This window comes from Oncorhynchus nerka, unplaced genomic scaffold, assembly GCF_034236695.1.
Source record: "Oncorhynchus nerka isolate Pitt River unplaced genomic scaffold, Oner_Uvic_2.0 unplaced_scaffold_1089, whole genome shotgun sequence".
Classification (NCBI taxonomy): domain Eukaryota; kingdom Metazoa; phylum Chordata; class Actinopteri; order Salmoniformes; family Salmonidae; genus Oncorhynchus; species Oncorhynchus nerka.
In genome coordinates, this window is record NW_027040229.1 from 156,571 (window position 1) to 168,707 (window position 12,137).

At 46.7% G+C, this 12,137-nt stretch overlaps 1 pseudogene; it reads right to left on the minus strand.

Moving 5' to 3' along the window:
• LOC115118728 (uncharacterized) overlaps positions 1-3,053 on the minus strand; it is a 29,980-nt pseudogene extending 26,927 nt beyond the window's left edge.
• Positions 3,054-12,137: the final 9,084 nt, after the last annotated feature.

The following is a 12,137-nucleotide window of genomic DNA, read 5'->3' on the forward strand; positions in this document are numbered from 1 at the left end:
TATCCCTTCTTCCTCTTCTACTGTAACACCCTCTATCCCTTCCTCCTCTTCTACTGTAACACCCTCTATCCCTTCTTCCTCTTCCACTGTAACACCCTCTATCCCTTCTCCTCTTCCACTGTAACACCCTCTATCCCTTCTTCCTGTAACACCCTCTATCCCTTCTTCCACTGTAACACCCTCTATCCCTTCTTCCTCTTCTACTGTAACACCCTCCCTTCTTCCACTTCACCCTCTCCCTCTTCTACTGTAACACCCTCTATCCCTTCTCCTCCTCTTCTTCCCTCTACTGTAACACCCCTCTATCCTTCCTCCTCCACTGTAACACCCTCTATCCCTTCCTCCTCTTCTACTGTAACACCCTCTATCCATTCCTCCTTTCCACTGTAACACCCTCTATCCCTTCTTCTACTCTTCCCTTCTTCCTCTTCTACTGTAACACCCTCTATCCCTTCCACTTCCTCTTCCCTTCTTCCTCTTCTACTGTAACACCCTCTATCCCTTCTTCCACTCTTCCCTTCTTCCCCTCTATCTTCTTCCTCTTCTACTGTAACACCCTCTCTTCTATCCCTTCTTCTTCTCCCTCCCTCTCCTCTTCACCCTACTGTAACACCCTCTATCCTTCTTCTTCTTCCCTTCCTCCTTCTTCCACTGTAACACCCTCTCCCTTCTTCCATAACCCTTATCCCTTCCTCCTCTTCCACTGTAACACCCTCTATCCCACTTCACCCTTCTTCTTCTTCCTCTTCTACTGTAACACCCTCTATCCCTTCTTCCTCTTCTACTGTAACACCCTCTATCTTCCTCTTCTTCACCCTCTCCCTTCTTCCTCTTCTACTGTAACACCCTCTATCCCTTCTTCCTCTTCACTGTAACACCCTCTATCCCTTCTTCCTCTTCTACTGTAACACCCTCTATCCCTTCTTCCTCTTCTCTGTAACACCCTCCCTTCTTCCTCTTCCACTGTAACACCCTCTATCCCTTCTTCTTCTCTTCTACTGTAACACCCTCTATCCCTTCTTCCTCTTCTACTGTAACACCCTCTATCCCTTCTTCCTCTTCCACTGTAACACCCTCTATCCCTTCTTAACACCCTCTATCCCTTCTTCTTCCTTCCACTGTAACACCCTATCCCTTCTTCCACTTCTTCCCTTCTTCCACTGTAACACCCTCTATCCCTTCTTCCTCTTCCACTGTAACACCCTCTATCCCCTCTTCCCCTCTTCCACTGTAACACCCTCTATCCCTTCTTCCTCTTCCACTGTAACACCCTCTATCCCTTCTTTCCACTGTAACACCCTCTATCCCTTCTTCCTCTTCCACTGTATCCCCTTCTTCCACTGTAACACCCTCTATCCCTTCTTCCACTGTAACACCCTCTATCCCTTCTTCCTCTTCTACTGTAACACCCTCTATCCCTTCTTCCTCTTCCACTGTAACACCCTCTATCCCTTCTTCCTCTTCCACTGTAACACCCTCTATCCCTTCTTCCTCTGTAACACCCTCTATCTCCTCTTCCTCTTCCACTGTAACAGCATCTATCTCCTCTTCCTCTTCTTTCAATGTGACAGCCTCCTCTTCCTCCTTTTTTCATTATGAAAGCTTCCTCTCCTTTCAATATTTGGTAGAGCTTCATTTGAATGTCTGTTTTAGTACAAATATTGTAATAGATTACAATAATTCATAGTTATGCTGTAATAATAATATCAAATACCAACAGTGAGATACTATGACGTGCTCACACGTTGGCAGTACCCGCGTTTATCCACTAGATGGCGTCCGAGCTCCACGGTAAAGTTTTCCCCCTCTGCATGAGTCTCTCAGCAGCACTGCAATGTGGGGACTTACAAAGTCAGTTGGCATGCAATGTTTTTCTTCGCTACATAGTGACAATTCTCCATGCCAACACTTATTATTGGGACTCTTTGCCCTAATATCATCACTATCACTCATTACTCCTAGTGTATTTTCCCCTCTGTAAAACATTTCACTGTTCTACTCTGGGCATACTAATATACATCTAATCAAATCAAATCAAATTTTATTTGTCACATACACATGGTTAGCAGATGTTAATGCGAGTGTAGCGAAATGCTTGTGCTTCTAGTTCCGACAAATGCAGTAATAACCAACGAGTAATCTAACTAACAATTCCAAAACTACTGTCTTATACACAGTGTAAGGGGATAAAGAATATGTACATAAAGATATATGAATGAGTGATGGTACAGAGCAGCATAGGCAAGATACAGTAGATGGTATCGAGTACAGTATATACATATGAGATGAGTATGTAAACAACAATATACATCTAATCACATTCTAGTGGTCACGTCCCTCTCGTTAGCAGATAATATTGAATCTAGAATTCCGCCGAGTAAAACGTGCAATACCCAGCTTTTATTTCTATGTGACCCTTTATTTAACTAGTCAAGTCAGTTAAGAACCAACTCTTATTTACAATCACGGCCGGTTGTGATACAGCCTGGAATCGAATCACGGTCTGTGGTGACTCGAGAGCAGGGAACACGACGTGTTCGTCAACAACATACATGCTGGGAAATGTAGAGGGGCGTGTAGAAATGGAACAATTGTGCCTTTTTGAAGGAAATATTTGGGGTATTTTGGAGATAGGGTCATCGTTTAAGCGCGCTCTCCGCGAATACGGCGGGCCAGCTGGATGTCCTTGGGCATGATGGTCACCCTCTTGGCGTGGATGGCGCACAGGTTGGTGTCCTCGAACAGGCCGACCAGGTAGGCCTCGCTAGCCTCCTGCAGGGCCATCACGGCGGAACTCTGGAAGCGCAGGTCAGTCTTGAAGTCCTGGCCAATTTCTCTCACCAGGCGCTGGTAGCCAGTTTGCGGATCAGCAGCTCAGTGGACTTCTGGTAACCTCTGATCTCTCTCAGAGCCACGGTGCCGGGCCTGTAACGGCGAGGCTTCTTCACGCCGCCGGTAGCCGGGGCGCTCTTGCGCACAGCCTTGGTGGCGAGCTGCTTCCTGGGTGCTTTGCCACCGGTGGACTTACGAGAGGTTTACTTGGTTCTGGCCATGGACGCATTGTACGATACACAGAGAGTAACTGTCGGGGGAAAGGAGCTGAGCACAGAACAACTGAGATGCAGCAGGTACCTTCCATTGTAAACTACATTAAACCACATCCACTGAGCGCGTGCGCCTGTTCGCACAACTATGTGGAGATACGGCCCAGCGTCGTCCGGGTTCAGCAGGTATAGGCCGGGTTCGGCAGGTATAGGCCTTCATTGTAAATAATAATTTCTTCTTAACTGACTTGCCTAGTTACATTTAAAAAAACAAATCCATCATGCTGTATGTTCCTAGCTCCAACAGTGATATCTATCATGTTTATGTTCCTAGCTCCAACAGTGATATCTATCATGTTTATGTTCCTAGCTCCAACAGTGATATTATCTTTATGTTCCTACCTCCAACAGTGATATCTATCATGTTTATGTTCCTAGCTCCAACAGTGATATCTATCATGTTTATGTTCCTAGCTCCAACAGTGATATTATCTTTATGTTCCTAGCTCCAACAGTGATATTATCTTTATGTTCCTAGCTCCAACAGTGATATCTATCATGTTTATGTTCCTAGCTCCAACAGTGATATCTATCATGTTTATGTTCCTAGCTCCAACAGTGATATCTATCATGTTTATGTTCCTAGCTCCAACAGTGATATCTATCATGTTTATGTTCCTAGCTCCAACAGTGATATCTATCATGTTTATGTTCCTAGCTCCAACAGTGATATTATCTTTATGTTCCTAGCTCCAACAGTGATATCTATCATGTTTATGTTCCTAGCTCCAACAGTGATATCTATCATGTTTATGTTCCTAGCTCCAACAGTGATATCTATCATGTTTATGTTCCTAGCTCCAACAGTGATATCTATCATGTTTATGTTCCTAGCTCCAACAGTGATATCTATCATGTTTATGTTCCTAGCTCAACAGTGATATCTATCATGTTTATGTTCCATGTTTATGTTCCTAGCTCCAACAGTGATATCTATCATGTTTATGTTCCTAGCTCCAACAGTGATATCTATCATGTTTATGTTCCTAGCTCCAACAGTGATATCTATCATGTTTATGTTCCTACCTCCAACAGTGATATCTATTATGTTTGTGTTCCTACCTCCAACAGTGATATTATCTTTATGTTCCTAGCTCCAACAGTGATATTATATTTATGTTCCTAGCTCCAACAGTGATATCATGTTTATGTTCCTACCTCCAACAGTGATATCTAACATGTTTATGTTCCTAGCTCCAACAGTGATATCTATCATGTTTATGTTCCTACCTCCAACAGTGATATCTAACATGTTTATGTTCCTACCTCCAACAGTGATATCTAACATGTTTATGTTCCTAGCTCCAACAGTGATATCTATCATGTTTATGTTCCTACCTCCAACAGTGATATCTATTATGTTTGTGTTCCTAGCTCCAACAGTGATATTATCTTTATGTGCCTAGCTCCAACAGTGATATCTAACTTGTGCTTGAGTTCCTAAAGAGTCAGATCCACTCCATGTATGATTAGGACCTGCCCTGGAGCAGCCAGGTTGACGTCATGACCAGGGTCCCTTTAACCAAAGCAGACCTACTGGGCATCTACATCGGCTACGTATCAAATCAAATCACGTTATTGGTCCATACACATGTTGTAGCAGATGTTATTGGTCCATACACATGTTGTAGGAGATGTTATTGGTCCATACACATGTTGTAGGAGATGTTATTGGTCCATACACATGTTATAGCAGATGTTATTGGTCCATACACATTTTAAGCAGATGTTATTGGTCCATACACATGTTATAGCAGATGTTATTGGTCCATACACATGTTGTAGCAGATGTTATTGGTCCATACACATGTTGTAGCAGATGTTATTGGTCCATACACATGTTGTAGCAGATGTTATTGGTCCATACACATGTTGTAGCAGATGTTATTGGTCCATACACATTTTAAGCAGATGTTATTGGTCCATACACATTTTAAGCAGATGTTATTGGTCCATACACATGTTGTAGCAGATGTTATTGGTCCATACACATATTGTAGCAGATGTTATTGGTCCATACACATTTTAAGCAGATGTTATTGGTCCATACACATTTTAAGCAGATGTTATTGGTCCATACACATGTTGTAGCAGATGTTATTGGTCCATACACATTTTGTAGCAGATGTTATTGGTCCATACACATGTTGTAGATGTTATTGGTCCATACACATTTAAGAGATGTTATTGGTCCATACACATGTTATAGCAGATGTTATTGGTCCATACACATGTTGTAGCAGATGTTATTGGTCCATACACATATTGTAGCAGATGTTATTGGTCCATACACATTTTAAGCAGATGTTATTGGTCCATACACATGTTATAGCAGATGTTATTGGTCCATACACATGTTATAGCAGATGTTATTGGTCCATACACATTTTAAGCAGATGTTATTGGTCCATACACATTTTGTAGCAGATGTTATTGGTCCATACACATGTTGTAGGAGATGTTATTGGTCCATACACATGTTATAGCAGATGTTATTGGTCCATACACATTTTAAGCAGATGTTATTGGTCCATACACATGTTGTAGGAGATGTTATTGGTCCATACACATGTTATAGCAGATGTTATTGGTCCATACAGCAGATGTTATAGTGTTATTGGTCCATACACATTTTAAGCAGATGTTATTGGTCCATACACATGTTGTAGCAGATGTTATTGGTCCATACACATGTTGTAGCAGATGTTATTGGTCCATACACATTTTAAGTAGATGTTATTGGTCCATACACATGTTGTAGCAGATGTTATTGGTCCATACACATTTTAAGTAGATGTTATTGGTCCATACACATGTTGTAGCAGATGTTATTGGTCCATACACATGTTGTAGCAGATGTTATTGGTCCATACACATGTTGTAGCAGATGTTATTGGTCCATACACATGTTGTAGCAGATGTTATTGCGGGTGTAGTGAAATGCTTGTGTTCATAGCTCCAAACAGTAATATCTAACAATTCACAACAATTCCACACAAATCTAAAAGTAAAATAATGGAATTAAGAAATATATAAATATTAGGACGAGTAATGTCGGAGTGTCTAAAATACAGAATATATACATATGAGATGAGTAAAAGCAGGGCAGCCTAGTGGTTAGAGGGTAGGGACGGCAGGTTAGCCTAGTGGTTAGAGTGTAGGGACGGCAGGTTAGCCTAGTGGTTAGAGCGTAGGGACGGCAGGTTAGCCTAGTGGTTAGAGCGTAGGGACGGCAGGTTAGCCTAGTGGTTAGAGCGTAGGGACGGCAGGTTAGCCTAGTGGTTAGAGCGTAGGGACGGCAGGTTAGCCTAGTGGTTAGAGCGTAGGGACGGCAGGTTAGCCTAGTGGTTAGAGTGTAGGGACGGCAGGTTAGCCTAGTGGTTAGAGCGTAGGGACGGCAGGTTAGCCTAGTGGTTAGAGCGTAGGGACGGCAGGTTAGCCTAGTGGTTAGAGTGTAGGGGCGGCAGGTTAGCCTAGTGGTTAGAGCGTAGGGACGGCAGGGTAGCCTAGTGGTTAGAGTGTAGAGGAGGCAGGGTAGCCTAGTGGTTAGAGTGAGGTGAGTAAAGCAGTATGTAAACATTATTCAAGAGTCCAGCCTAGTGGTTAGAGTGTAGGGACGGCAGGGCAGCCTAGTGGTTAGAGCGTAGGGACGGCAGGGTAGCCTAGTGGTTAGAGTGTAGGGACGGCAGGGCAGCCTAGTGGTTAGAGTGTAGGGACGGCAGGGCAGCCTAGTGGTTAGAGTGTAGGGACGGCAGGGCAGCCTAGTGGTTAGAGTGTAGGGACGGCAGGGTAGCCTAGTGGTTAGAGTGTAGGGACGGCAGGGTAGCCTAGTGGTTAGAGTGAGGTGAGTAAAGCAGTATGTAAACATTATTCAAGAGACCAGCCTAGTGGTTAGAGTGAGATGAGTAAAGCAGTATGTAAACATTATTCAAGAGACCAGCCTAGTGGTTAGAGCGTAGGGACGGCAGGGTAGCCTAGTGGTTAGAGTGTAGGGACGGCAGGGTAGCCTAGTGGTTAGAGCGTAGGGACGGCAGGGTAGCCTAGTGGTTAGAGTGTAGGGACGGCAGGGTAGCCTAGTGGTTAGAGTGAGGTGAGTAAAGCAGTATGTAAACATTATTCAAGAGACCAGCCTAGTGGTTAGAGTGAGGTGAGTAAAGCAGTATGTAAACATTATTCAAGAGACCAGCCTAGTGGTTAGAGTGTAGGGACGGCAGGGTAGCCTAGTGGTTAGAGTGAGATGAGTAAAAGCAGTATGTAAACATTATTCAAGAGTCCAGCCTAGTGGTTAGAGCGTAGGGACGGCAGGGTAGCCTAGTGGTTAGAGTGTAGGGACGGCAGGGTAGCCTAGTGGTTAGAGTGAGGTGAGTAAAGCAGTATGTAAACATTATTCAAGAGTCCAGCCTAGTGGTTAGAGTGTAGGGACGGCAGGGTAGCCTAGTGGTTAGAGTGTAGGGACGGCAGGGTAGCCTAGTGGTTAGAGTGAGGTGAGTAAAGCAGTATGTAAACATTATTCAAGAGTCCAGCCTAGTGGTTAGAGTGTAGGGACGGCAGGGTAGCCTAGTGGTTAGAGTGTAGGGGCGGCAGGGTAGCCTAGTGGTGAGAGTGTAGGGACGGCAGGGTAGCCTAGTGGTTAGAGTGAGGTGAGTAAAGCAGTATGTAAACATTATTCAAGAGACCAGCCTAGTGGTTAGAGCGTAGGGACGGCAGGGTAGCCTAGTGGTTAGAGTGTAGAGGAGGCAGGGTAGCCTAGTGGTTAGAGCGTAGGGACCCTAGTGGTTAGAGTGAGGTGAGTAAAGCAGTATGTAAACATTATTCAAGAGTCCAGCCTAGTGGTTAGAGTGTAGGGACGGCAGGGTAGCCTAGTGGTTAGAGCGTAGGGACGGCAGGTTAGCCTAGTGGTTAGAGTGAGATGAGTAAAGCAGTATGTAAACATTATTCAAGAGTCCAGCCTAGTGGTTAGAGTGTAGGGATGGCAGGGTAGCCTAGTGGTTAGAGCGTAGGGGCGGCAGGGTAGCCTAGTGGTGAGAGTGTAGGGACGGCAGGGTAGCCTAGTGGTTAGAGTGAGGTGAGTAAAGCAGTATGTAAACATTATTCAAGAGACCAGCCTAGTGGTTAGAGCGTAGGGATGGCAGGGTAGCCTAGTGGTTAGAGTGTAGAGGAGGCAGGGTAGCCTAGTGGTTAGAGCGTAGGGACGGCAGGGTAGCCTAGTGGTTAGAGTGAGGTGAGTAAAGCAGTATGTAAACATTATTCAAGAGTCCAGCCTAGTGGTTAGAGTGTAGGGACGGCAGGGTAGCCTAGTGGTTAGAGCGTAGGGACGGCAGGTTAGCCTAGTGGTTAGAGTGAGATGAGTAAAGCAGTATGTAAACATTATTCAAGAGTCCAGCCTAGTGGTTAGAGTGTAGGGACGGCAGGGTAGCCTAGTGGTTAGAGCGTAGGGACGGCAGGGTAGCCTAGTGGTTAGAGTGTAGGGACGGCAGGGTAGCCTAGTGGTTAGAGTGTAGGGACGGCAGGGTAGCCTAGTGGTTAGAGTGTAGGGACGGCAGGGTAGCCTAGTGGTTAGAGTGAGGTGAGTAAAAGCAGTATGTAAACATTATTCAAGAGACCAGCCTAGTGGTTAGAGTGTAGGGACGGCAGGGTAGCCTAGTGGTTAGAGTGTAGGGACGGCAGGGTAGCCTAGTGGTTAGAGTGTAGGGACGGCAGGGTAGCCTAGTGGTTAGAGTGAGGTGAGTAAAGCAGTATGTAAACATTATTCAAGAGACCAGCCTAGTGGTTAGAGTGTAGGGACGGCAGGGTAGCCTAGTGGTTAGAGTGAGGTGAGTAAAGCAGTATGTAAACATTATTCAAGAGTCCAGCCTAGTGGTTAGAGTGTAGGGACGGCAGGGTAGCCTAGTGGTTAGAGTGTAGGGACGGCAGGGTAGCCTAGTGGTTAGAGTGAGGTGAGTAAAGCAGTATGTAAACATTATTCAAGAGTCCAGCCTAGTGGTTAGAGTGTAGGGACGGCAGGGTAGCCTAGTGGTTAGAGTGTAGGGACGGCAGGGTAGCCTAGTGGTTAGAGTGAGGTGAGTAAAGCAGTATGTAAACATTATTCAAGAGTCCAGCCTAGTGGTTAGAGTGTAGGGACGGCAGGGTAGCCTAGTGGTTAGAGTGTAGGGGCGGCAGGGTAGCCTAGTGGTTAGAGTGTAGGGACGGCAGGGTAGCCTAGTGGTTAGAGTGAGGTGAGTAAAGCAGTATGTAAACATTATTCAAGAGACCAGCCTAGTGGTTAGAGCGTAGGGACGGCAGGGTAGCCTAGTGGTTAGAGTGTAGAGGAGGCAGGGTAGCCTAGTGGTTAGAGCGTGGGACGGGCAGGGTAGCCTAGTGGTTAGAGTGAGGTGAGTAAAGCAGTATGTAAACATTATTCAAGAGTCCAGCCTAGTGGTTAGAGTGTAGGGACGGCAGGGTAGCCTAGTGGTTAGAGCGTAGGGACGGCAGGTTAGCCTAGTGGTTAGAGTGAGATGAGTAAAGCAGTATGTAAACATTATTCAAGAGTCCAGCCTAGTGGTTAGAGTGTAGGGACGGCAGGGTAGCCTAGTGGTTAGAGCGTAGGGACGGCAGGGTAGCCTAGTGGTTAGAGTGAGATGAGTAAAGCAGTATGTAAACATTATTCAAGAGTCCAGCCTAGTGGTTAGAGTGTAGGGACGGCAGGGTAGCCTAGTGGTTAGAGTGAGATGAGTAAAAGCAGTATGTAAACATTATTCAAGAGTCCAGCCTAGTGGTTAGAGTGTAGGGACGGCAGGGTAGCCTAGTGGTTAGAGTGTAGGGACGGCAGGGTAGCCTAGTGGTTAGAGTGAGGTGAGTAAAGCAGTATGTAAACATTATTCAAGAGTCCAGCCTAGTGGTTAGAGTGTAGGGACGGCAGGGTAGCCTAGTGGTTAGAGTGTAGGGACGGCAGGGTAGCCTAGTGGTTAGAGTGTAGGGACGGCAGGGTAGCCTAGTGGTTAGAGTGTAGGGACGGCAGGGTAGCCTAGTGGTTAGAGTGTAGGGACGGCAGGGTAGCCTAGTGGTTAGAGTGAGGTGAGTAAAGCAGTATGTAAACATTATTCAAGAGACCAGCCTAGTGGTTAGAGTGTAGGGACGGCAGGGTAGCCTAGTGGTTAGAGTGTAGGGACGGCAGGGTAGCCTAGTGGTTAGAGTGAGGTGAGTAAAGCAGTATGTAAACATTATTCAAGAGACCAGCCTAGTGGTTAGAGTGTAGGGACGGCAGGGTAGCCTAGTGGTTAGAGCGTAGGGACGGCAGGGTAGCCTAGTGGTTAGAGTGAGGTGAGTAAAGCAGTATGTAAACATTATTCAAGAGACCAGCCTAGTGGTTAGAGTGTAGGGACGGCAGGGTAGCCTAGTGGTTAGAGTGTAGGGACGGCAGGGTAGCCTAGTGGTTAGAGTGAGGTGAGTAAAGCAGTATGTAAACATTATTCAAGAGTCCAGCCTAGTGGTTAGAGTGTAGGGACGGCAGGGTAGCCTAGTGGTTAGAGCGTAGGGACGGCAGGGTAGCCTAGTGGTTAGAGCGTAGGGACGGCAGGTTAGCCTAGTGGTTAGAGTGAGATGAGTAAAAGCAGTAGCCTGTAGTGGTTAGAGCAAGGGACCAGGGTAGCCTAGTGGTTAGAGTGTAGGGACGGCAGGGTAGCCTAGTGGTTAGCCTAGTGGTTAGTGTAGGGACAGGCAGGGTAGCCTAGTGGGTTAGAGTGTAGGGACGGCAGGGTAGCCTAGTGGTTAGAGTGTAGGGACGGCAGGGTAGCCTAGTGGTTAGAGTGTAGGGACGGCAGGTTAGCCTAGTGGTTAGAGCGTAGGGACGGCAGGGTAGCCTAGTGGTTAGAGTGTAGGGACGGCAGGGTAGCCTAGTGGTTAGAGTGAGGTGAGTAAAGCCTAGTGGTTGTAAACATTATTCAAGGGTAGCCTAGGTTAGGTTAGGGTAGGGACGGCAGGGTAGCCTAGTGGTTAGAGTGTAGGGACGGCAGGGTAGCCTAGTGGTTAGAGTGTAGGGACGGCAGGGTAGCCTAGTGGTTAGAGTGTAGGGACGGCAGGGTAGCCTAGTGGTTAGAGTGGGGTGAGGGTAGCCTAGTATTAAACATTATTCAAGAGACCAGCCTAGTGGTTAGAGCGTAGGGACGGCAGGGTAGCCTAGTGGTTAGAGTGTAGGGACGGCAGGGTAGCCTAGTGGTTAGAGCGTAGGGACGGCAGGGTAGCCTAGTGGTTAGAGCGTAGGGACGGCAGGGTAGCCTAGTGGTTAGAGTGTAGGGACGGCAGGGCAGCCTAGTGGTTAGAGTGTAGGGATGGCAGGGTAGCCTAGTGGTTAGAGTGTAGGGACGGCAGGGTAGCCTAGTGGTTAGAGTGTAGGGACGGCAGGGTAGCCTAGTGGTTAGAGTGTAGAGGAGGCAGGGTAGCCTAGTGGTTAGAGTGTAGGGACGGCAGGGTAGCCTAGTGGTTAGAGTGTAGGGATGGCAGGGTAGCCTAGTGGTTAGAGTGTAGGGACGGCAGGGTAGCCTAGTGGTTAGAGTGTAGGGACGGCAGGTTAGCCTAGTGGTTAGAGTGTAGGGACGGCAGGGTAGCCTAGTGGTTAGAGTGAGGTGAGTAAAGCAGTATGTAAACATTATTCAAGAGACCAGTTGTAAGACCAGTTCTGGAGTCTGTTTTCCCTGGCTGTCACCCTCGTATACCATGATCACATCCTGTGTTTTCCCTAGTATACCATGATCACATCCTGTGTTTTCCCTGGCTGCCACCCTCGTATACCATGATCACATCCTGTGTTTTCCCTGGCTGCCACCCTCATATACTATGATCACATCCTGTGTTTTCCCTGGCTGCCACCCTCGTATACCATGATCACATCCTGTGTTTTCCCTCGTATACCATGATCACATCCTGTGTTTTCCTGGCTGATCACATCCTGTGTTTTCCTGGCTGTCACCCTCGTATACCACCCTCTCATACCATGATCACATCCTGTGTTTTCCCTGGCTGCCACCCTCTCATACCATGATCACATCCTGTGTTTTC